The sequence below is a fragment of the Xyrauchen texanus genome, chromosome 10 (genome assembly GCF_025860055.1).
Source record: "Xyrauchen texanus isolate HMW12.3.18 chromosome 10, RBS_HiC_50CHRs, whole genome shotgun sequence".
Taxonomy (NCBI): Eukaryota; Metazoa; Chordata; class Actinopteri; order Cypriniformes; family Catostomidae; genus Xyrauchen; species Xyrauchen texanus.
Window position 1 is genome coordinate 33,307,138 of NC_068285.1, and position 23,513 is coordinate 33,330,650.

General features: G+C 37.2%; 1 protein-coding gene across 3 annotated transcripts in view; it reads left to right on the forward strand.

Annotated features, from left to right (window-relative positions):
- Positions 1 to 23,513, forward strand: part of LOC127650033 (phosphoprotein associated with glycosphingolipid-enriched microdomains 1-like) — a 73,240-nt gene that overhangs the window by 30,471 nt on the left and 19,256 nt on the right. For 2 of the 3 annotated variants that reach the window (XM_052135154.1, XM_052135153.1), the window contains one exon: positions 21,908 to 21,939. The exons of the other annotated variant lie outside the window; for it this stretch is intronic. The gene's annotated coding sequence lies outside the window, so the exon portion shown is untranslated. The remainder of the gene's footprint in view (positions 1 to 21,907; positions 21,940 to 23,513) is intronic. 3 annotated transcript variants of the gene reach the window in all.

Consider the following 23,513-nt stretch of genomic DNA (forward strand, 5'->3'; position numbering starts at 1 on the left):
TCAAGTAAAAGACACCTAGTGCATCTAAGTTAGTCATGCTGGAATGGATGTAGCCAAACTTTTTTGCCGAAGATATGAACAGAGAACAGAGGCTCACTCCCGGTTGGACATTACCGGGGATATTAGAGAGTTAGTGAGCAAGTTAGCCGTGGACTTCCAATAGCGTCCGGAACATTACAGCTTGTAATTATATAATTGTATAAGACTCTTGAGATCGACCATTGTGTTACACAGTTTTAGGTAAAAGCCGGCCCACAGCTTAATAGTAAACCCTTACCAAAACAATAATGTTACATAGCAAGTTATCTGAGCACTACTGTGGATTGCAGGTGTAAAATTACCATTTGTAAAAATAAATCCATTTCCACACTTGATCACTATAGTAAGAACGACAAACAATCTGCATAATTTTGCACAACTGTAGGTAAAGGTGGGCCTGCAGCTGATTAGCCAATCTATTTCAACACAATAACATTAGCTAGCAGGTTAGCAGAGGCCTACAGCTGTGCACTGGGTGTACACCGTAGCTACAACACAAACGCATCATTTGAATTCTCAATAGCACATAAATCCACAAATAATCAAAAAACTTACTTGTGATCCTGAAGCACCAGTTTGTCCCAACAAAGTGGCAACTGCACCATCTTTCAGGAGTATCCATCTTGAAAATCCGGCATTGGTTGGTTGCACTGCTAAATAATTCATATAAATTTGAACCACTGATTTTTCAATTCGTCTGCCTTTGGAAGTCCAAACAAAGAGGATTTGCTTTCGCAGTGAAGAAAACAGCATCTTCTGGACATGGCGACAACACTAACCCAACTCATCCTGGCCTCAGCTATAACTACGTTTGATTGAGGGTGGGCCAAAGTAGCCCTTAGGCGGCCATTATGCAAATGTATTACATAGATACTTTATGGAACAAATGGCTGGACTACAAACAGCGCATTTCTTTTACTTCTTGAGCAGTGTTGTGTCATGTTCACTGTTGTCTTTTTGTTTTTGTGCTTTTATGTTGAAGTTTAGTTTAGTTCCTGTTTCCTGTTTGGTTTTTGTAGTCCTTTTGTAGTTTCATTTTATGATTGGTTTTCCCCTAATTAGTTCACAGTCCCTGATTGTTTCCACAGGTGTTCCTCATTCCCTTGTTTGTTCCTTTTTGTATTTAAGCCCTTAGTTTTCTTGTTTGCTTTGTTGGTTCTTGCATGTTTTGGTATGCTCTGTGCCAGGCTTCCCGTGGTTTTCTTTATTCTGAGTTTTCTTTTATTATTAAATAAACTGCTGCACCTAGATCCTCATTCTCATACATGTTGTCTGTGGGAGAGAATAACTCTCTTTTGCGTGGAATTTGTGCTTTGTTACTTTGCAGAACTTTTACCTGCACAAAAAGCTATGTTACACACTAAAGGAAAGGTAAAATCCCAAAAAGCATAATAGGGCCTCTATAAATAATTATATATATATATATATATATATATATATATATATATATATAAAATAAATAATTATAATTCAGAGAATTCAAATGCATTACATTATTGTGGCAGATGAGTAAAGAATCGATAAGACAATACAAAAATTGGCTTCAAAATCGAATATATTGTTTATTTGTATATGTTATAATGGTTTTTATAAGGACACGTCAATGTACACGTGTCAGTTGGACGCTTTTGTAGTCTCTGACTTTGGTTGTGTAGTGTCATAAACATACTGTTTTTAGGTCACATTGTCAAGTTAATCGTAGTTTGAAACACGCCTTGAGATCCCTGTATTCGGATTTGCACTCCATCAAGCTGTGTTTGAACACAAGAATGAATCCTCATTTTGTGCGGCCTGCTGTGGGTAAAAGTGATTTGTTGTTCTCTGTATAGCTGCATATACAGTAGCCTACACAGCTAGAGTTTCGCTTACTGGAGAAAACAGGTGGTACTTCAAGCTTGAATTTGTACGATGTTAGAAATATTCCTTATTAAAGTCCGGGAACATGATTAAATGCATACATTTTTTTAATACATAATTTGTTATATAAATAATCACACTGAATCAACACATTAAATTGGCAGCCCGGACAGGAAGATAACGTTTGTGTACCACTGAAGAAAGAAAACATCTGGGTTTGGAACAAGACAAAGAAAGCACATTTCAGTTTATTGACATCAGTTACATAAATTTATTTGGAATGAGTAACCAAATTTGTTCACTGGTGGTTCCTTTCCTAAACTAAGTGTTAGAGAAGAGGCTAGCCAAGATTTGATGTCTGTATTGTATTGATTTGAAATTCAGTTTGTTGATTGGTTGGTCTATTTGGGCAGGCCAAGATATCTAATGATTTCACCATCTTATATTAATTATTACATGTTGTCATGACTAGTAATAGAAATATATATTCAGCCAGGGGTGTTTTTTCCAAAAGCATCGTTTCATAAATGCTTTGATGTTTCCCGAAACCTTAGTTCCAACGAACATTTGCAAGCAGCATCAAGTTGTATGGTTGGAACTACAGCTGTCTACCTGTGGTTAGAAGCATAGTTCCTTGTTAGTTCACTGTGTGTACATCATTTGACTTTGCTAAAGCTTCTATATCTTTTATTCTATATACGCATATCTTTCATTCTGTCATGACGTTGTCAACGTTTACATGCACTTAAGAAAATGGCTTACTCAGGTTGTTTTGCAGAAAGTGGCGTTCTAAAATGTCATGCAAATGCTTTTAATGGGATTCAAGTCTGTTAAGAGAATGTGTCTTAACACACAGGGTGGTAACAGTTCATTTTAAGGGTTCACAATAATGCACTAGTTAAGGATAAATATACTGTACATACAGTAACTGAATGTAGAGTAAGCTAGGTGATTACAGTATTTGTAGTGTCGGGGGAAAACCGAAGTCTGATGTAGAGGGAAACACAACTATTGCAGCGCAATGTATCTTGTTGCTTCACACAGTGAATGCTGTTTTCATGTTTTCAACAGTTTTCACGCATTAAACAACTTTCTGGTGTTCGTGTAAATGAGCTATTACAATTTGATATTCGCAGAGGTTAAATTAATACTCCCCTGCGTAGCATCATTAATGACAGCTCTATATTGTTGAACCAACATGGTTTGAATGCAGATGTGCAGTTGAGTTGGTAAAGTTTCAGGAAACTGGTTAATTTCTCCAATGATGCATCATGCTATGGTGGTTAAGCAGTGAGTTACGTCATTTTGTGTACATCTGATTTGCTATTGTTAAATTGTATTATATTTATCAGCATTTAGTATATCAGCCATCCTGCTCTCCAGATATCGGTATCGGCATTGTGCAGGAAACACACTCCTGGCCGATTACTCTGCCGATATTTGGTAATTTTGCAACTATAACCTTGTTTTCTTGGCCATTTAACAGAAGTGTTTACTGTCCCTTGTGTCAGTTCGAAAATCTACTTATTAATCTGTCAAAGGGTAGTAAACAATTTCTGTTTTCAAAGATTTTTTTGAAGTTTAAGAAAATTTGAGTAAATCAAATCAGTCTAAATAAGTGTTTGTTTCACTTTATACATTTTGTGTACATCTGATTTGCTATTGTTAAATTGTATTATTTATATCAGCATTCATATCGGCCCTCCTGCTCTCCAGATATCGGCATTGGAAAACCCACATCGGTGGACCAGTATTTATGACTCTCCCAGTAATGATGGCAAAAGAATGCATCAATAACTCATCACATGCATATTTAATTACATCACTATTTGCTATTATTTAGACAAGGAAAAACAGTAACACCTGCTTCAAGGATGTGCTTTTATTAAATGATTATATACATTTTATTTTTACATTTTATTAATCATTTATATTTGAATGAGTATTTAAACAAGTACATCAGGCTTTGCCAAGTATTATTAAATTCTAACTGCTATGCTACTTTGGCATATTTGAGGAGTGGTTGTTTCAGAGTGTTACTTATCATGAAGAAGCAATACAACTGAATCAGATCAGGCTATAATCATAATTTTGTTTTGGGCATACACTCTAATAGTTGCCACAGAAAGGCAGAGAAGGGTTTTAAAGTCCCTCGCCTGCAGGTAAAGTGTTTTCTGCTAAATAATCGACTGCTTGCAAATATGCTGCATTAACTACAGTCAACTGAGCACCTAAAAGAGTCAAACTTGTGCGCAGACACAGCTTAACAGCTTGCTAATGTATTCACCTGCTCAGACTGGCCTCTGTGTAGCAGGCAGATGCTTAAATTAGTTCATTTCTATTCTGTTACTAGACATTTGTGTTGTCTCAGCACAGCTGAAAGTCATTTACATCTTGGATGGCATGAAGGTGAGTAAATGATGAGAGAATTTTCATTTTTGGGTGAACTATCCCTTTAAATGGGGGCTTTCTTAACCTGTGCACTGCATTAGGATTCTGTGCCCAATCAGAGGAAACAATACTAGGTGTATATCGGACAGGCTGAGTAATTGGTCGATATTTGGCCATTTTCAAGTTATTGAAATTGAAAATTATATTATTGTAATGCGATATTAAAATAACTCTAATTTGCTTTCAATTCAATGTATCGCATTCATTGCATTACATCATCCATCGGCCACCATACTATGTAGATATCAGCCATTGGAAATCCCATAATGGTCAAATGCTAAAAATTATACCCACTAACTATAAATGTATTAAATCTGATGTGACACAAAATGGTATGTTTAAAACAGATGGTAAGTAAAAACAGATTTCCACCATTGGAACCTTCTCTTTCATTAAAACGACCCTTGAATCAATGCTGAGGTTGTTCAGCTTCCATTTTTCCCATCTTTACAGAGTGATCAAAAGTGTTATTTGGTCGTACACTTTGTGGATGCAGAGAACGTGATGAGAGAGTGGGATAGGGAGAAAGAAACATCCAAACAAAGGCAATATGGATTCATACTCTGTTGTGGCTATGTGATAAATGGTGTGCAGGAAAGGACAAAGTAAACGTCAGCAGAGCTGTACGCTAACCTCCCTTCTACACACAAACAGTACATGTACGCATGCAACAGACACACACTTGTTTGACCAGCACCCCCACTCTGTGTGCACAAAATCAAATAAATCAGGCAGAAGGGGGACGATACTGTTCTGAGAAGCTCTGCACAGCCCACCCTCCCCCCACACATCCCCTTATCTCAAGGCAAATAAATCACACAGAGGTAGAGCCCAATCCTGCAAACACCCTCTCTTTCCTCTCCTCTCGCTTTTCAAGAAAACCACAATGATGGTCAGTGGACCATTTCTCCAGTTACTTGAATAGCTGTATTGTATTTTGCATTATTAAACAGTTCTCTGATTTGTTTCCAAATGGTAAGTCACGGCATTCTGTGGTCAAATATTTTTATTATGAGCGCTGAAACGTATAATTGACCATTGTCCCCAGGCAACCAATTTCCAATGTAGCTGTCTCTTTCTTGCCACATGATAAAAGAATTTCAACTCAAATCATTATGCCAAATCCATTTATTTATTTGTTTGGGAAGTTGCGGTGTAATAATCGGGATAATGTGTAGTTAGCCATTGTAGTCATTACAATAAAATTACAGTTTGCTTTCTAGATATATCTTTCAATCTGAGTGTGGCATTCTGAAACATCATGTAAACGCGAACGCCGATTTTCGTAAGAGGTTTAACACACTTGGGTTTCTCTCGGAGAACGCGGCTTAATGTGGCCATGTAAACGCATAAGCAGCATTCTTAATTTTTTGGAGAAGTGTGCATGTGCTTGAACAGCTTGGAAAATAAGCGTCATAGGATGGAGCCCAACAACAAGTCAACACGGCTGAAACAATTCAGCATTTCAGGGAGTCAAGTGGGAAAATCACATATATAATAAACTATAGCCATTTATAAACACCAATGAAAAATACCAACTTTCCTTCTCATGCATATGCGCTCATCTATTGGGGGAATCCCAGAGTTTTACATAAGAGGGAAACCCCAATACTGCGTTGCAATTCAGCTGCAGGTGGTGATAGAAAGTTAAAGAAAAAAACACAGCAACAACTCTGGAATGTCTGGGAATCAACAAAGAATAAAACAAAAGGAAATTACTTTGTTGTGAAGAAAGTTGCTTACTGACTGAACCGCATGTTCAGGGGAGTAAAGAGTACGCCACTTATACAGAACATGTAAACGTAATTTAGATGGAAAAGAGGAGGCGAGAATCGGCTTGGCAATATAAATAATAGTTTTAATGATAAACTTAAACAACAAAAACAAACACACACGACGGACATGTCCGTAAACGATCTCTCTCTCGTCACACCACCGTCCGCCATCGGCCTTTATCCCTCTTTATCTCCGCCCTCCGCCCTGCCACATTCCTCCCTCGTTCTCTCAGGCTGGGGAGCCCCCGGCCTGACGTACACCACCCCCGCCCCCCCCGTGCTGTAAGCCCGGTCTGCCGGCAGGTGATCCCCATCAACCTGGACAAGGGAGGGGACAAGGGGAGGGAAACAGAAATAATTTAAATGGGGGGTACTTCCTGTAACAGTGTAGTACCCCCCAAAAAAACACTGTCAAATTTAAACGAGAGGGAAAAGGCCAACGAGGAGCGGCAGTGAGCGAGAGAGAAAGAGGAGAGAGAGAGATGAAAAAAAAAAATTTAAACTTACTCGCCGGTTCTCTGATACACCGTCACATGGTCCTCGATCACTCCTCCACCCTCTCAGGCAGATGACAGCTGTTCCTCCCAGGGCGGACCGGAGTCAGACCCACGACCCCCGGCGGACAGAACGCCCCTCCGCGTTCCAGGCGACTCGTGGGACACTCCTCCGCCCCTGATAGCGGCCCTACCACTCCAGGTGGTCGGGGAGTCACTTCCCTCCTAACCCTCGCGGACGGTGGTCCTCTTTTGACCCCTCCGCGTTTCTGGGGGGTGGCAGGGCTCTCCTCTGCCCCTGGCAGCGGCTCCATCGCTCCAGGCAGTCGGGGAGTCCAGTCCCCACTCGCCTCGCGGACGGCGGCCGTTCACTGCGTGAGGGAGTAGCCTGACCACCCGGACGCGGTGAACGGCCGGATGGCAGCGGCGCTCCCCCGGGTGGACGGCAGTGTCGAGGACGCTGCAATGGGCATCGCTCCTCCTTCCCGGGATTCGGTACCAGTGTAACGTAATTTAGATGGATAGGAGGAGGTGAGAACTGGCTTGGCAATATAAATAATAGTTTTAATGATAAACTTAAACAACAAAAAAAAACACACACACACACACACACACACACACACACACACACACACACACACACACACACACACACACACACACACACACACGACGGACATGTCCGTAAACGATCTCTCTCTTGTCGCGCCACTGTCCACCATTGGCCTTTATCCCTCTTGGAGGCTTAATTAGCCTGATAAGGGACCAGGTGTGTATAATCACAACCCGGCCCCGCCCTCCACCCTGCCACAGCCACTTTCTCTAAATAAGTTGCTTTCTTGCAATAAGCGGCATTAGTGATTGTCCTTTCTATGGACAATGAATGTCTCATTTCCATAACATGCTGTGTCCAGTTGTAAAAAACTAGATTTGCTCTAGATTTTAGAGCAGTATATACAGGTAGGTTGTAGCTTTTTAAGAACAAAACATTATTAGACCTATTATGTAAGGGGTAGGTACAGTGAGCTGGTCATTGTTGCTAAATAAATCCCAACTGGGGTCTTGTATCACCATGAAGGTTTGATTTTGCAATAATTACTGTTTGAATGTACATTTTTCCACTTATTAAAAAGCTACTTAGTACATAGATAATAAATGGACATTAAATATTTGCTTGAGTTCTAGTTATTTATTATATGACAAGACCATGGAGTGATACAAGAGACATGAAACTAGCACAGCTATAGGAAATCGATTGCCTGAGACAACTCTCAAATATACAGTGAACATTATACAAAAATATGTCAAGTCAAGTGGTTTTTATTGTCGTTCAACCATATACAGTTAGTACAGTACACAGTGAATGCTTAAATTAATCATGCAATAATTTTAATATGTACAGTGTATATAGTATCAAATATGACAAATTAGAGTTGTGTAAGTTGTATCTCCTAAAGGGTGTAACAAACTACTTAAGAGTTTCACTTCTCTCTTGTTTCATGATCTCAGGCATTTTAGAAGTTGTGGTGAAGAAGTGTGTGTTAAAAGGGCTGGGTGGGGATGAGTTGGGGTTGCAACCCCAATCTTGACCTCAGATAAGTGTACAGGCAGCTTTTAATAAATCCATTTGCTGCTAGTGCACATATTCCCATGTCATTTGTCCAGTGTCATAAACATCCACTGCATTAAACCTCATTGCCCTGCTGTAACCCAATTGATAGAATGATGTGAGAAGAAGAAGGTGGTTGAGTGTAGTCGTGATCTTGGTTTTGAAGTTGTGATATGCTAGTGTGGTCTAATAAAGTACAGTTTTTGTTTGTTTTCAAATGTAAGATATGGAACACATGCATTTTCATATGTTTGGATAGGCAATGAAACATGCAAAATCAATATATTGACAGCATTGTACAATCATACAATGACGTACAAATGTTTGATATGTTTATGCTTCAGTGTAGGTACAGTATATCCAAGGGTTTGTGTACACTTTATATACAAATACTTTTGAATGATATAAAATTATAATGATGAAATATTCACAGGTTCTGTGTGGGCAGCACTGATACTTTGCATTGTGATGAATCCTTTCAAAGGTGGCACACTTGTACCTTCACTAAAGAGCAGAAGGAGAGCAGGACAGGAGTTAGTCTCATATACTGTGCACTAATCCCTTTATCTGCATAGCGATTCCTCTCACCGGAGCTCCAATGTCAGACAGCAAAGTTATCTGCTTCTCTATCAATCTAAGATATTTGGTCTCTCATTGAGAGGCTTGTTCAGCCTGTTAATCTAATACACATTGTCTCACTAAGACAACTCTCTCTCTCTTTCAAATTGTGTGTGCCATGACAAAGAAACATATTTGTATTGCCAATATTGCAAACAGTGCAACAAAATATGTAAAAAATAAAGTAAATGAAAAAAGTAGAGTAAAAAATAACAGCAAATGTCACAAAAAAGGAAGAAATTGTAAAGGTAAAATTAACGAAACAATAACTATTAAAAAAAAAAACAATAAAATGACAATATGACAATTATTGTAAAATGATATATACAGTATGTGGTAATAGAGACACAGAGACAAGGCAATCTCAGAATTTCTCTCTGTCTCTGCCTCTCTCGCACTTTCACTCTCTTTCTTGATCTCTTTGTTTCTCCATTTAAAGAAAATCTCATTTAATTTAGTGTGGCAAGACAAAAAGCATACATTTGTATTGCAAAACAGTGCAAAATATGTACAAAATAAATAAAAATAACAATAGTGCAAATGGAGTAAACAAGTAGTAAATAAAATAAAACTGTGCAGAGTAAATTAGAAAAAAAGCAAATGTCATAAAAAGGAATTAATTATGAGGTTAAATTAATTCAACAAGAATTATAAAAAATTATAGGTTAAGGATGGAAAAACAATATGCCAATTATTGTAAAAACATATTTCATATGTAGCAATAGAGATAGAGATTTTCAACATTTCTCAATAATTATTTGTTATTTTGAATTAAATAATAAAATTAAATTGCATTACCAAAAAAAAAAAAAAAAAAACTAACACAGGATAGCTGCACAAAATTACAAAAAGGTAAAAGAACAATAAAATATTTTATTAAATTAAAAATGTAACTAATAAAATTAGAAATTAACAGCAAATTTAACAAAAAGTTCAAATTAAGCTAAATGTATTTAAATGGATAGGTTAAGAATGAAAGATAGGACAATATGCCAATAAATGTAAAACTGATATGTAAGGCATAATGTACAGTCAGTCGGCTGTCTTTTTCATGTCGGGGTTTAGTGTGCAACTGTCTGACTGTACATTATCATACTTATTACTTAAATAAACCAAATAAATGGCTACTAACCAAATAAATAAATATTTATATATAATCATGGATATAAAATATTGATTTGCATTGAAATTATGTAATTATGTGAGAAGAAATAAATCGCTGAACAACTGGAAACAACCTCCGGTTTGCATCTGAGTTCTTTTGGTTTTTACTTTGTAAAAATGACCGTCTGACTTTTCAATATTCAGCCTATTACAAGACCACTTGATAAATAAATAAATGCACATGAAACATTGACTTGAGTTGAATTAGGGTTTTATTAGCTTACTTGTAGAGATCGCACAGAGAATCAGAAGAGACGGCTCGCAGAACCCAGATGAGTGGTCTGATACGTGGATTTTCGGTTGTTACAGAGAAATATCTGACCACTGGATGGCACCTGTGACCAATCAGAATCAAGTATTTCAGCAGTCCGTGTAATAATCAATAGTAATAGAGACAGAGAAAGAACAGACCCTCTCTCTGATTGTGTTAAATAAAGATTCCACTTAAATCAGAGCGATTTTTTTTTTTTTTTTTTATTTTTTTTTTATTTTTTTTGCATACAAGTTTTGATTAGCTTACAAAACTTTATCATTGTAACCATAGTTTCTGTCACAATGCCATAGTTATAACAGCTATAGGTATTGTTACTATTGTTACTAATATTGCTCCTACTATTGTTAAAACCACAGTAAAGTAAATTAAGTATTTAGTTCTTGTTTTGATAATATCTGTGACACATATACCAAGTTCTAATAGTTTTATTGTCATAGCAAGTGTAATAACAAGGTTTTTTTTGGTGGAACTGTGGTTAACAGTTACATTTTATGTAAGAGATGCTTGCTAGAAATCTCTCAAAGCTTTGCTGATAAGTGTGAGGAAATACACTTCATTTCCAGTACTTTGGGCCCCTTTTTGCAGGGTGCTAGTTTTGTTTCGGCTGCCCGCTGTCAACATAGTTCAGTGGTCCAGTGCTGGTCTGATGTGTTAAAGGATGAGATAAGGTCAAGAATAAACTGGGACGCTCCCTGGAACTGTGGCAACTTGTCACTGTTCATCTATCACTGCTGAATGTGCTTAGCATTTTAAAACAATGCAGCTGCTTCAACAAATCTCTGCTGTATACAATTATCATTTTCTTGTTCTGCTTTATTAGCACCTGAGCATTTGTTATCTTCAGACGAATGCCAGACAAAATTGATTTCTGTTTGTTTGTTTTGAATACAGATTACGTATCGCTTTCATTCCATCTATCGCACAAATAAGCAGTGTCAAATTCAATTTCATAAAGGAATAGTTCAACTATAAATGAAAATTCTGTCCTTATTTACTCACCCTCATGTTGTTCCAAACACAAATATTTTTTTTCTTCACAACACAAAGGAGATGATAGGCAGTTTCATTGCATTTTTTTCCCCCATAAAATTTGGATTTGGAACGACATGAGGGTGAGCAAAAAAAGGACAGCATTTATTTTTTGGGTGAACGAATCTTAAGCTCTGAAAGCACAGCTTGTTTTCTCCGGTGTGGAATAAAGTGTGTGTATTTGCGTGCGAGAGAGAGCATTAAAGCAAGTGAGTGAGCTTTACACAGGTTGATGTGGACCGACAGCCAAGTGAGCCAATTTAATTTGATTAAAAAAAAAGAAAAAAAGAAAGTGGGAGACTGGAAAGAGGCTGAATTAGAGAGGAGAAAGAGGAAAAATGAGTGTGTAGGAATCTGCACAAAATCCCAATACAGGGTTCACTTTCACACACTCTCCATTTCCACCCCCACAAATTCTGTGAAAGTGTGATATTTACTGCACTTTTAAACAGTTTTTTGGTTTGTGTTTTATGTACTTCAATCTCGGAAAACCTTTTTTTACCGGTTTAATTTTGTTTAGTTGTGGGTGTTTTATTGTTTAAATCTTCCCTAGATCTTCTAGTGGAACATTAAGTCTGAGCCTGCATTGTTCATTACAAATACATGTCATGCCCTGGTTAAATTGTTACAAAGTTTTGCATTAAATCTATTTAAATAGATCTGTGGAAGAAAAACAAAACCCGTAATCTAGTTTGTGTATGTGTTGGTGTGCAGTTGTACAAGCATGCTTGTTGTGTAAATGTGTAGCTATGTTCAGAATAGCATACTGCCATACCATGTACCTTTTTCATAGTATATAGTATGTGTAATGTGTGCAAAAGTCTGGTTCTGGAAGTAAAACAATCCCTTTAATTTTGTATCAATTGATTATTAACATTAACTTATAAACACTGTACGCCCGGACAAGTTCATTGAACTTAAAAACATTTTAAGAAACTCATTGCCCTAAAAAAGATATTTATTTGTGGGAAAAAGTTGGGTTGATACAACATACCTTAGTTTTGAGATTTTTTGCTTTGACTCAAGTTACATTTGATATAAAAAAATATTTTTTTTTTTAACCAAAGAAGTGACCTATTTTGTTCAAATTGGGTATGGAAGGATCGATACGAAAGTATCGATACTTCCGATTCTGATGTGTTATCAATAATATCGATCCTCACATTAAAAATAGTAATTCTGAATTTTTATATAATTTTTTTTAACCAGTTATATTATTATTTAGATTACATGAATATTAATGCATCTCATAAGCTTCAAAGTGGAAAAAAATTATTATATGAGCAAATTGTTTTATGGCACCGGAACTATTTTGTCTTCCGCTCATCTTGATGTGCAGAAATGCTAAAATACACTGGCAGTCTCAGACAGCGCTCACCCTTTCAATCATAGTGCTCGTTCAGAGAGGGTGACATGGCATGAGAATGAGTACATGATGAATTTTCTGGGTGAACTATTCTTTAATAAGCATGCTATGTGAAGAGGTTAAGTGACCTCAACAGTGTAGAATACTGCTTGAAATGTTTATCGATGCATAATGTTTTCTGTTTTACATATTTGTTTATAAATATAGCAAGGTTACAATATGTACACTGCAAAGTAGTTAGATAGTATTCTATTCCATAGCCTGTGTCTTCATATGACTGTATCTTTGCATGTGGTAACTGAGTGTAGACTTTGAGGGAGGTCAAGGCAGGCCAATGGTATGTGATGTAGGAAATGACAGTGTCTCCAGAGACAGTCAGTAATGGGACAGCACTCTGGAGTGTAATCACTCTCTGGGATAACAGAGGGGCACAGCTGTTGCTACACACTCCAGCACACTACACTGGACATGAGGACGGTTGTTTCATAACTGATGGGTTTTTCTGTCTCATTTCAGAGAAATACACTACATGGCTAAAATTGTATGTACACACCTTTCTAGTTAATGTGTTTAGACATACAGTACTGTGCAAAGGTTTTAGGCACTTGTAAAAAATGTAATTATTAAAAATAATTACATCAATAAATTTAATTTATCACTTATTATGCAAAATTCACTTTTGCATGTTGTTTGTACATAAATGTGAGTCGGCAGTGTGTGTACACTACCACCCTACAATGTTAAAAGTCCACCCACTCCTCTTTCTTGTATTGTTATTAATCAAAAACAGTGTGTCAAAATGAACGGTTTTCGTTTCTGCTCTAAAGTAACATCACATTAGAGCAGGCCTCGCCCATGACTGGTGACGGATTCCACCCTATTATCATAGATCCTCCCCTGAGTGATCTACACACAGTCCACACTGGAGCAGATACAGTGAGAAGAATAATGTCTCAGCTTCGTAAGCATCATAAATGTTCTGTTGTTGGCTGTAAAAGTGAACATATGTGTCTACATGTACTTCCGGCATCAGAGCCACTGAAGACGGCTTTTTTTTTTAAGAAAATGTGCCCCAAAACATACCAAAATATGTGTGTATGTTTGCACAAATAATTTTACATCTGACTGCTTTGAGAATGAGGGTCAATATAAAGCAGGATTTAAAAAAAATGTGATTCAAGCATGGATCAGTACCAACTGTTCATATTCCAGCTAAAGCTTAAAAGTTACCATTGTCTCTAATTGTATTCACGGAGACCAGAGCTATGTTGTTATTTTTGCTTACTGTCTGCATAATTCATAACTGCACCTTTATTATGTACAATACAGTAAGGTGATTGTCTTTTTGACAACATTTTCTGTGAACATAAGCGAGTTGTACTAAAAGTGGAATGTTGACTTGCAAAGGCCAGCTCATCGGCATAAGCATATCAGTACCACGAGGGATGTTTGTTGCCAGACTGACTCACCACAGCTGTGTAGAGTCAGTTAACCATTCAGAAACGTCCTGGTTCATTCTCACATTTGTGACTTCTGCCAGAGTCTCTCCTTCATCAGTGTCCGACTCTGGTTCATACTCTTCATCAGTGCCCGACTCTGGTTCATACATATATGGCTGAACTCCGGCATTTATGCTTTCAGTCATATTGGTTTTGATTTGTTGTTGCTGTAATATCCAAAGCACGAGCTGGAAAGACACAGCCCTCTTCCTGAAAGGGGGCGGGGAGCAGCAGCTCAATTGCATTTAAAGAGACAAACACGAAATCAGCATGTTTTTGATTCCACCCAAAAAGAGGCATCTACAACATGATATAATAAATTATCCGTGGAGTATTTTGAGCTGAAACTTCACAGACACATTCTGGGGACACCTGAGGCCTATATTACATCTTGTAAAAAGGGGCATAATATGTCTCATTTAATGTCATACAAAGTCCAGTAAACATAAAAAAGCTAAATCAATATTTGTCTAAATCATAGCTTTGCCTTTAAAACAGCCCCAATTCTCCTAGGTACACCTGGACACTGTTTTTTTTTTTTTCTTGGCTGTTGGCAGATAAGATGTTCCAAACTTCTTGGAAAATTCACAGTTCTTCTTTCTATTTAGGCTGTCTCAAATGCTTCTGTCTCTTTATGTAATCTCAGACTGATATGATGTTCATTGGGATCTGTGGGTTTCATGACATCTGTTGCAGGACTCCCTGTTCTTCTATTCTAATCTTTTCTACTTGCAAAAGTAATGTTTGGGAGTCAGACATTTATATTTCCTATTGACACACTAAAGATTAAGATATAAATTGCCATCTTAAGACAAATGCTTTTGTAAATCATCTTATGAGCCTAAGACTTTTGCACAGTACTATATAAGCTACTCCCATTGCTAGCAGGTACATCAATCAGCAAGTAGTTCTTTCCTCTTTTCAATGTTTGAATGTAATCTGTTGCCTGTGATGCAGCAATTCTAAGCTGCTCGACCTCCGCACAGATTGACTCTGTTACTGGTAGGGGCATTAGTATATGCCACTGCAAGGTCCCTTTATATGCAAAGCAACAGGGGATCAATTTCCATGCCAGCTGATTAACCCATTGGATGAGAGCTGTTGCCATAGAAACACAAAGTCGGTTGATCAAATGTGGCTGTTTTAATTGGAAGGGCCCTCTGGCTTGTACCCGAATAGGATGGCTGATTGGTTAGTTGATGCTACAAGGCACAAATGCCTTGATGCACAAATATCCACTGACCCAGGGAAATGGTTTCCTGTTCATCTGCCCCTAAGACCAATCATGATGAAACTCTACAGTCATGAACTGTCTGTGATGGTATTATGTTGTCTTAAGGGAATCCTCTTCTCATAGGAATTTGTGAATACTGTGGATAATATTTATTCTTAAGGGAATCCTCTTCCCTCATCCCCTCTGTTCTCAGCCAGACATGTGGCCTTGGAGCATCCAGACACAAGAGGCCAGCAGCCTTGGCTCGTTCTCTCTATGATTTGGCCTCAGTCTGGTAATGAGAATGGGGTTGCCATATTGGTCAGTTTTGGTAAAGCTACATTTATCTAGGTTTAAGACTTAAAAGGCACTTTAAACTTTAGATTGGACAACTGTTTATCTCTTTACCAGACCAGAGGAGCTTCTGCTTCATAATTTTGCTGGTGTTGGTCCCCCTTGTTCGTCTTTTTACATGGATCTGTTGAACGTCAGAAGTTACAGGGGGCGCACAAGGGAAATCTAGGGGTTTGTAAAATTCTTCATAAAAGAGTTTTAAGCCATTACCAAACCATCCAGCTCCGAGATGAATCACGACAATACAAACTTTGATTTGAAGCAAAAAAGAATTTGAAAATCAAATAGTAAGATAAAGGTTCAAGACTGTGTACTTAACGTCTTTAATAAAGGAATGAACTACAATCCTAAGAAGTACTGTGAATGACATAAATTAAAAACTACAGAAATATCTAAAACTATTGATTTAAATTTGTTGATTGTTAGAGTAGAAACAATATATTTATATTTAGTGCAAATATTCAGATGCATACAAGAGGAAGTATTAATGTAGTTTGAGAGTGCAGGGATGCTGACTCCATTACGTAATTCACATTGCCTCCTGTAATTGGGCAGTCATTGTAGAGCACGTTTACAACGACTCTCTGATTGATCTCTGATCTTTATGTGATGGATCATGGGTAGTTTTTTTAACTGAAGCTAACATAACTTAATGACTTCAACTGAAGCATTTAACATCAATTAACCTCTGAGCTCACTGTAGGTCTCACTTTGCTTGTGGAGTAAATGAATGTGATTTTTACTTCTGAAACTAAACTGTTGTGCTCTATTATGGGGAGGAACACTCTTATTCTATAGATCATTTGAATGCATAAATGAAAGTAAAAGTATAAAAATTTTGTTCCATTTTCTCGTTAGAGGAACACTGTGAGTTTCAAATTGGCTAAAAGTTAATTTTGTCAACTTTTAAGAGTGCATTAGCACCTAGATGGTATAAAAGCTAACAGCCATGAACTAAAAGCTTAGAGGGGTCATGACATGAGGAATCTAAATGTTCTTGATCCTTTAACAAAAGAGGTCATTGTACTATAAAAACATACTGTAAATTTCAGAACTCAAAACTTCCTCCTCACTACAAAAAGATTATTTGTTGAAACCAAGCTGCCAAAACGACTCATTCTCTATTTCCTCCACACTGTGATGTCACACTGTGGTAGACATTTGCATCTGACCACCTCCACAACAACATATAATGGCCTACTTCACCTTATCACCTCAATAGCCCCGCCCAGTAGCAGTGAGAAGTGAGATGGCAAGGAGAAAGCAGGTCAGTCAAGAGCAGAGAGCCAATCATAACAGTGGGCGTTTACAGTCAAGTGTTAAAGGAGAAGCAGCACAAAAACTGAGCGTTTCTGAAAGAGGGTCAGAATGAGGGTGGAAAATTAGCATGTTTTTTGTTCAAGAAAGTTTTACTAATATTATAAGTGAACCTCAAGGAACATATTAAAATGTTATATCATGACCCTTTTAAAGATGGATTAAAAGCCAAAAGTCTGATTAGTGTTGGTAATATAATTTGTATTATAATGTTGAAATACTGTAATCTAGGTTCAGACTGGCTGTTGCTTTTAAAAAATGACTTATGTCAGGATTTGAGGATTGGAAGCATGTCCTAAATCTCTACATGAAGGTCTTTATCCTGAAGCACACTGAACTTCCTGTCACAGGGAGTATTAAAGTATCGGCAGATGACATGCACCCATGTGTCCAACAGAGAGCCAGAAAGCGACATATGTCGAATGTGTCATTTTCCTCCAACATGGCCAGAAAGTTGCTGTGAAACTGTTGTTGTTTTTTTTGTTTTTTGTATAAGGTAATAGCCTCCTGCTTGATACTTATAGTTGTTCTAGTTGGCTCCTACTACAAATTGTTAGTTATTGGAAGTTGTATAATGGAAAATGTAGAGGAAAGCGTATTTTTTAATTGATGTAACTGGTCACCATTTCTTTGTATTTTATCATTTGTAATCACCATTTAACTTCTTTTTTCTTCACTGCCACTATTGACATTTAATGTCATTTAAGGGCTTCACAATATCTTGCCCAGAATAACAAGGAGTTGCAATATACTGCAGTATTACAGTGTTCTTTTCTGGGGGCAAGCTCCCTCCTCCATTACAGATGAGTTATCACAGCCTCAGTCAGAAGAAAAAATTATGATAAAAGAGCATCTGAAAAAATTCCTTATTGCATTACTGCTGCTTCTATTCAATTATATATTCAAGAGATGCCGCTGGCGTTCACATGAGAATCTTTCAACAGATCCTTTCTCAGGAGAAATCCAGCTGTGCCTTTCCACAAAATACTCGCAGTCTCTCTATGATCCCCGGGGAGGAAGGTTTTTGCTGTATGGTTGTCTATAACTATAAAATAACTTCAAGCCTAATATCTATAAGAATGCTTGTTTTCCCAGACTTTGTTCTATTCCGAGCCATTAAAGCCAGACGCTGCACATTTTAAACAAATATAGACGCATAAATGAGGTGTTGGAATAAGCAAGGACTTGGCTAGACAATATATCCAGTAGCGGTTTTAACCACCACGCAAACCACGCAATTGCATGGGGCCCCGGACGTCAGGGGAAACCCCGCCCCGGTAGGAAAGTTCTGCAAACAATGCTTGAGGGGTGACATGTTGTTCTGGGGACATGCGTGAATAAGCAGTTGTCAGCGCTCTTAGAGCGGTTCAAATTAGAAGCTGCTGGGGTCTGGACAGATGAGTTTTTTTAAAGTAGGTTTCGAGTTTTTATTTTATAAAAAATATATAGGCCATCTGAACTTGTTTTGTGCACATGCTCGCACTCACAGATACGCGATACACATGAACGGATGAGTTAGGGGCCTGTTTTCCTGTGTAAACATGCGAGGGACAAACGTCCATACCTGCTGCACCATGTCTCGCTGTTTCTTCAGTGTCTCGCAGAGGACTGGCACATTTTAAGACACTGTGTAAAGATAAAAAGTTCAAAAATGCATGCCGAGAAACCTGCATTCTGTATCAGTTGTTGAACTGTGCCTAGATTGTTGTATTTTTTAGCACAGGTGTCACAAAGATTTAATGTTCTGAACAAGGTCAGGTTGCAAAGAGGGGACTGTTGCAATGTTTAACATTATTCCAGATTGTTCTGCAAAAAGCAAAGTATCAGTGCTATTAAAATGAATAAATAACAACTGAATTCCAAAATGTTACTAGGTGAAGTAGTAGGTTTGCACACCCTTTAAAAAATAAATTGTATAAATTTATGTAGGTAAATATTGCTTTTTTTTATTACTGTATTGTGGAAAAACTGGGAAACATGCATTATTATCTTTAATAAGATTTATATTTTATGAAACATTTTGAATGTACTTGGATACAATGGTTGATTATGTAAAAATTAAATGAAATTATGATTTAATTTAAAAAAAATAATTTTGAAAGCAAGCATTTTCAAAATGGAGCCCCAGCTTGGTTAGTTGCTTGGAGCCTCAGAAATCTTAAACCCGTCCATGAATATATCTTTACCTAGGTCACAAAATAATAATCTGGTGATTCTTGATGTATAGTGTATTGTGATTCAAAACTGTGAAATATTGTTTCTCAATTGTTTCTCACTCATCTTCCTTGGATTTTGGTGCTTTTCTCGATAAATCTGCTGCTTTATTCAATCTTTCTGCTTTACTTCAGCATAAAGCATTAGATGTCATATTGAGCATGAATATGTTAGTGTCGGTAATAAATAATAATAATAACTGAGTATGGATTTACCTAATGCCGTATGCTTTATGGTGGTCAATCTTTTTCCCAAAATTATGAACATGAAAAATGTAACGAAAATACTGATTCTTAATGTTAGAATATTAATAAAGCATTATGAGGTAAATCACTGTGATACTCACACATATAGAGATATGTATTATAAATACAGTACTGTGAAAAAGGCACATAAGATGTTTCACAAAAGCATTTGTCTTAAGATGGTCATTTATATCTTCAGCTTTAGTGTGTCAATAGGAAATATAAATGTTAGACTCCCAAACATTAATTTTGCAAACATAAAAGATTAGAATAGAAGAACAGGGAGCCCTGCAACAGATGTCATGACACCCACAGAGCCCAATGAACATCATATCAGTCTGAGATTACATAAAGAGACAGAAGCATTTGAGACAGCCTAAACAGAAAGAACTGTGAATTCTCCAAGTTTGGAACATCTTATCTGCCAACAGCCAAGAAAAACTGTGTCCAGGTGTACGTAGGGAAATTGGTGATGTTTAAAGACAAATGTGGTCACAACAAATATTAATTTAGATGTTTTTATATTTACTGGACTAAACCTATTTATGTCATTATTTCTAAAGACATCCTCACTATGCAACACTTTTGCACAGTACTGTATATATCTAATATGACGTTTTCTGTCTGTATACTAAAGGTATGGGGTCCAGATGGATGTAGTTCCTGCACTTGATCTGTTGATGGTTTATTGTGACTCTGGCAAAGAATTGACTAATGGCTTTCTCAGAGCATGTTGCCAAGGGCCACAGTTGCTCTCTACGGTCTGGAACTGCAGCCTTTCCAAACACATTCCCGCATCAAATGCCTTTTCCAGTCTTTTATTTTAGATGGCATGAAGCACACAATTCTTACATTCCTTGTGAAGGAACTGTTTCCTTTTTTACCTCTTCAGTCATACATTTAGTTGGGTATGGGGCCCCACGTTTCATAAGCTATAGCCATTTTTAATTGGGAGGAGGCTTGAGGAAGGGGGTAAACAGACATGATACCTAAACAGAGAAACATTCACAACAAACTGGCATGGGAATGAAAACACAATGAGGTTAAATAGGGAAGGAAATGAGGAGGGTAACCAGGGAAATCGGGTGAGGCAAATAACAAGGTAATAAGGGGGTGGAGTATCACTCACGACTGAACTGACACGAGTGTGCACATGACAATGAGAAAACACAAAACCATGTGCACTCACAAAACAATTGACAAGACACAAGAACACATGGCAATGAGATCCAAACAAAGCCATGTGTTCACAAAACATGAGTGTCAGAATTTAGCCACAAAAACAAATCAGCAAAACCAACTGAAGGGGCTGAACCCTGGCATCATTAAACTGTGTATTAAAATTAAAATGTAGTATTAAAAGATGTGCTCTTACTTTTCTAAGTGATCAGACTAATGAATTCCACCTGGTGGGTGATAAAACAGGCAAAAATAAAAAAAATAAAAATCCAATAGACCTATTTTGAAAGAGGGACCCAAGCCATATCTAGAGACCAGAATATCACAGAAACTTCGAAGTGGGCTGTTTTGACTTGGACCAAAACACTCTAAGCAACAACTCAAAACACTTCAGAATCTACAGTACCTAGCAACCACCCAGAACACCTTAGCGACCACATAACAACACATTTGCACCCACCAACAACCCCTACAACCCTAGAATTGATGCCGGATTCCACCAATCTTCATCTGGTTCATGTTTTTCTCCCTGATGCGCCATGCAGTACATTAATTACACAGCGAATCATAACACAAACTAAGTTCAGATCATGGTTGCTATAGTTAGTTTCGAGCCAGTGTGTGAGGATCTTGATGATGGTGCATGCTCCTCTGCTCTCCTTCTCAAACAAACACAAACAGATTTGGTAAAGCAGCTGAACATCACACGCTGGTGCTTACATACATTTCAGCAGATGTTTGAGACGCGCTCATGCTGAGGGAGCTCTGACACAGGTGAGAACAGAGGAGCCAATTATCCATACACTTTATTAGACCCTCAATGCACAATTTAGCATGTTACTGAACAGCTCTCCTGCTTGCTGAGGGTTGTAGATTGGTTCTATATAAGCTATATTCCAAAACCCATGGAGCTGCCTCCGTAGGAAGTATTTAAGCCATCATAGGCGCGATCATGATGCGAAGGCTGTGCTATAATTATGCTGCTTCCCAAGATACCTCGTTTTGGACATATTCTAAGGCAGCATCGTAGATAAGGCTTGTGACAAGCACAGTAATAAAATGTTGATTGAGAGGTGCATTTTGAAATATCCTTCAATACTGAATAGCAGGGCCATTTCTGAGCATATAGGGGCCTTGTTTGAGACAAGTCTTCCTGAATTTAATGGCTTCATTTTTCTGTTTCTGTCTGTCTCTCTCCGTTTCCCTGTAGGCAACAATCATTGAAGCCAAACAAGTGTACAGGTAGGACTCGTTTTTACATTTTGGTATAGAGAATTGTGCAAGACTTGTTCTTTATTGACAAGCTCTTGTTTTTACAGCTTTTGGGATTTTTTATATATATATATATATATATATATATATATATATATATATATATATATATATATTTTATTTTAGTTTTTTGTATACACATATGAGGATTTTTTTGTTTTAGTACTTTTCAGTTGTACCTAGTTTTAAAAAGAAATACTTCATAGCCAAAAGTATGTGGACACCCCCTTCTGTTTAACAGGATTGGCTCCCCTTAGTTCCAGTAAAGACAAATCTTAATCTTAAAGCTGCACTGTGTAACTTTGTGCTCTCTGGTGACATCTGTGGTTGAATTTGCAGGAGAATACATTACGTCAGTCGTGTTCTGGCACTGCTCATCTCGCAGATGAATCTCCCAATTTGAGTTTACCTTGAAATCGCCTGTGTGTGAGATGACTGGAGCCACAGTCATAAAGTGCTATTTTCATGTTTATATTATGTTATACGATTAAACATTTATAACGGAAATATAACTTCCTTTGATGAAGATAAACAACACGCTTATTTATATATTTGAATTAATTTTACACATAAATCGCTTTTCTGACACTACATCAAAGCACTTTTAAATAGAGTACAGGGGACTCTCCTCAGCCGCCACAGTATATCTTAATGTGATTATTCAAGTGTTTTATCTACTAAAAATTTTATACTATATTGTCCAGCTTCAGTTACTATAATAGCATATATAATAGTCTATGCAATGCACACAATAACACCCTAAAATGAAATCATAAAACAAGGATTCAATAATGATGGGGATAAAATATACTTTATTAAACGTAAAAATTATATACTTAAATATGCAATATAACAATTACAAGAAGTCAATTTCAGAAGTCATCCATATTAAACATGTCACTTTAACTTCAACGGACAACATAGATACATCGTGATCGGTTAATACTCGAATAATGTTCGATTCCTAAAAGCATGACAAGCAATATTAGCTTCAACAACCCTACCAGACAACATATCCAAGCATTGTAGCAAGTAAACAACTTTGCCAAAGGGATAACAGAAAAACATCCATCTAGACTGCAATGATGCTGTCCTGAACTGTGTGAGTTTTTCTGAAATTAGTTAAACGGCGTAGATAGTTTCTCCAGCCAGACATTGAGACAGCCGGCACTTCTTTCCTTTGTGTGCTGACAAGGATGAATGTCAAAACCAGCGATTTTGTGCCAAATTGAACCCAAAAGATCAAAATACAAATCTTTTTTATAGGCTTACAGTAGTGAATCGTGGGAGAGGTAAGGACATTGTTTTGAACACTGATTGTTTATGTACTCAATTAATAATGGCAATTTGTTCATTTTTAACCAAAACATCTCACATAGTGCAGCTTTAATGCAACCTTTGGCCATATATTGTAATGGATAGTTTCTTACATGGTTTCTTTTATGCACAATAGAGAGATACAGAAAGCTCAGAGAAGTCTTTGTTGGTCAGAGAGGCCTGTACTTACATTTAGGGAGCTATTTAACAGGCAGTGTTTAGGAATT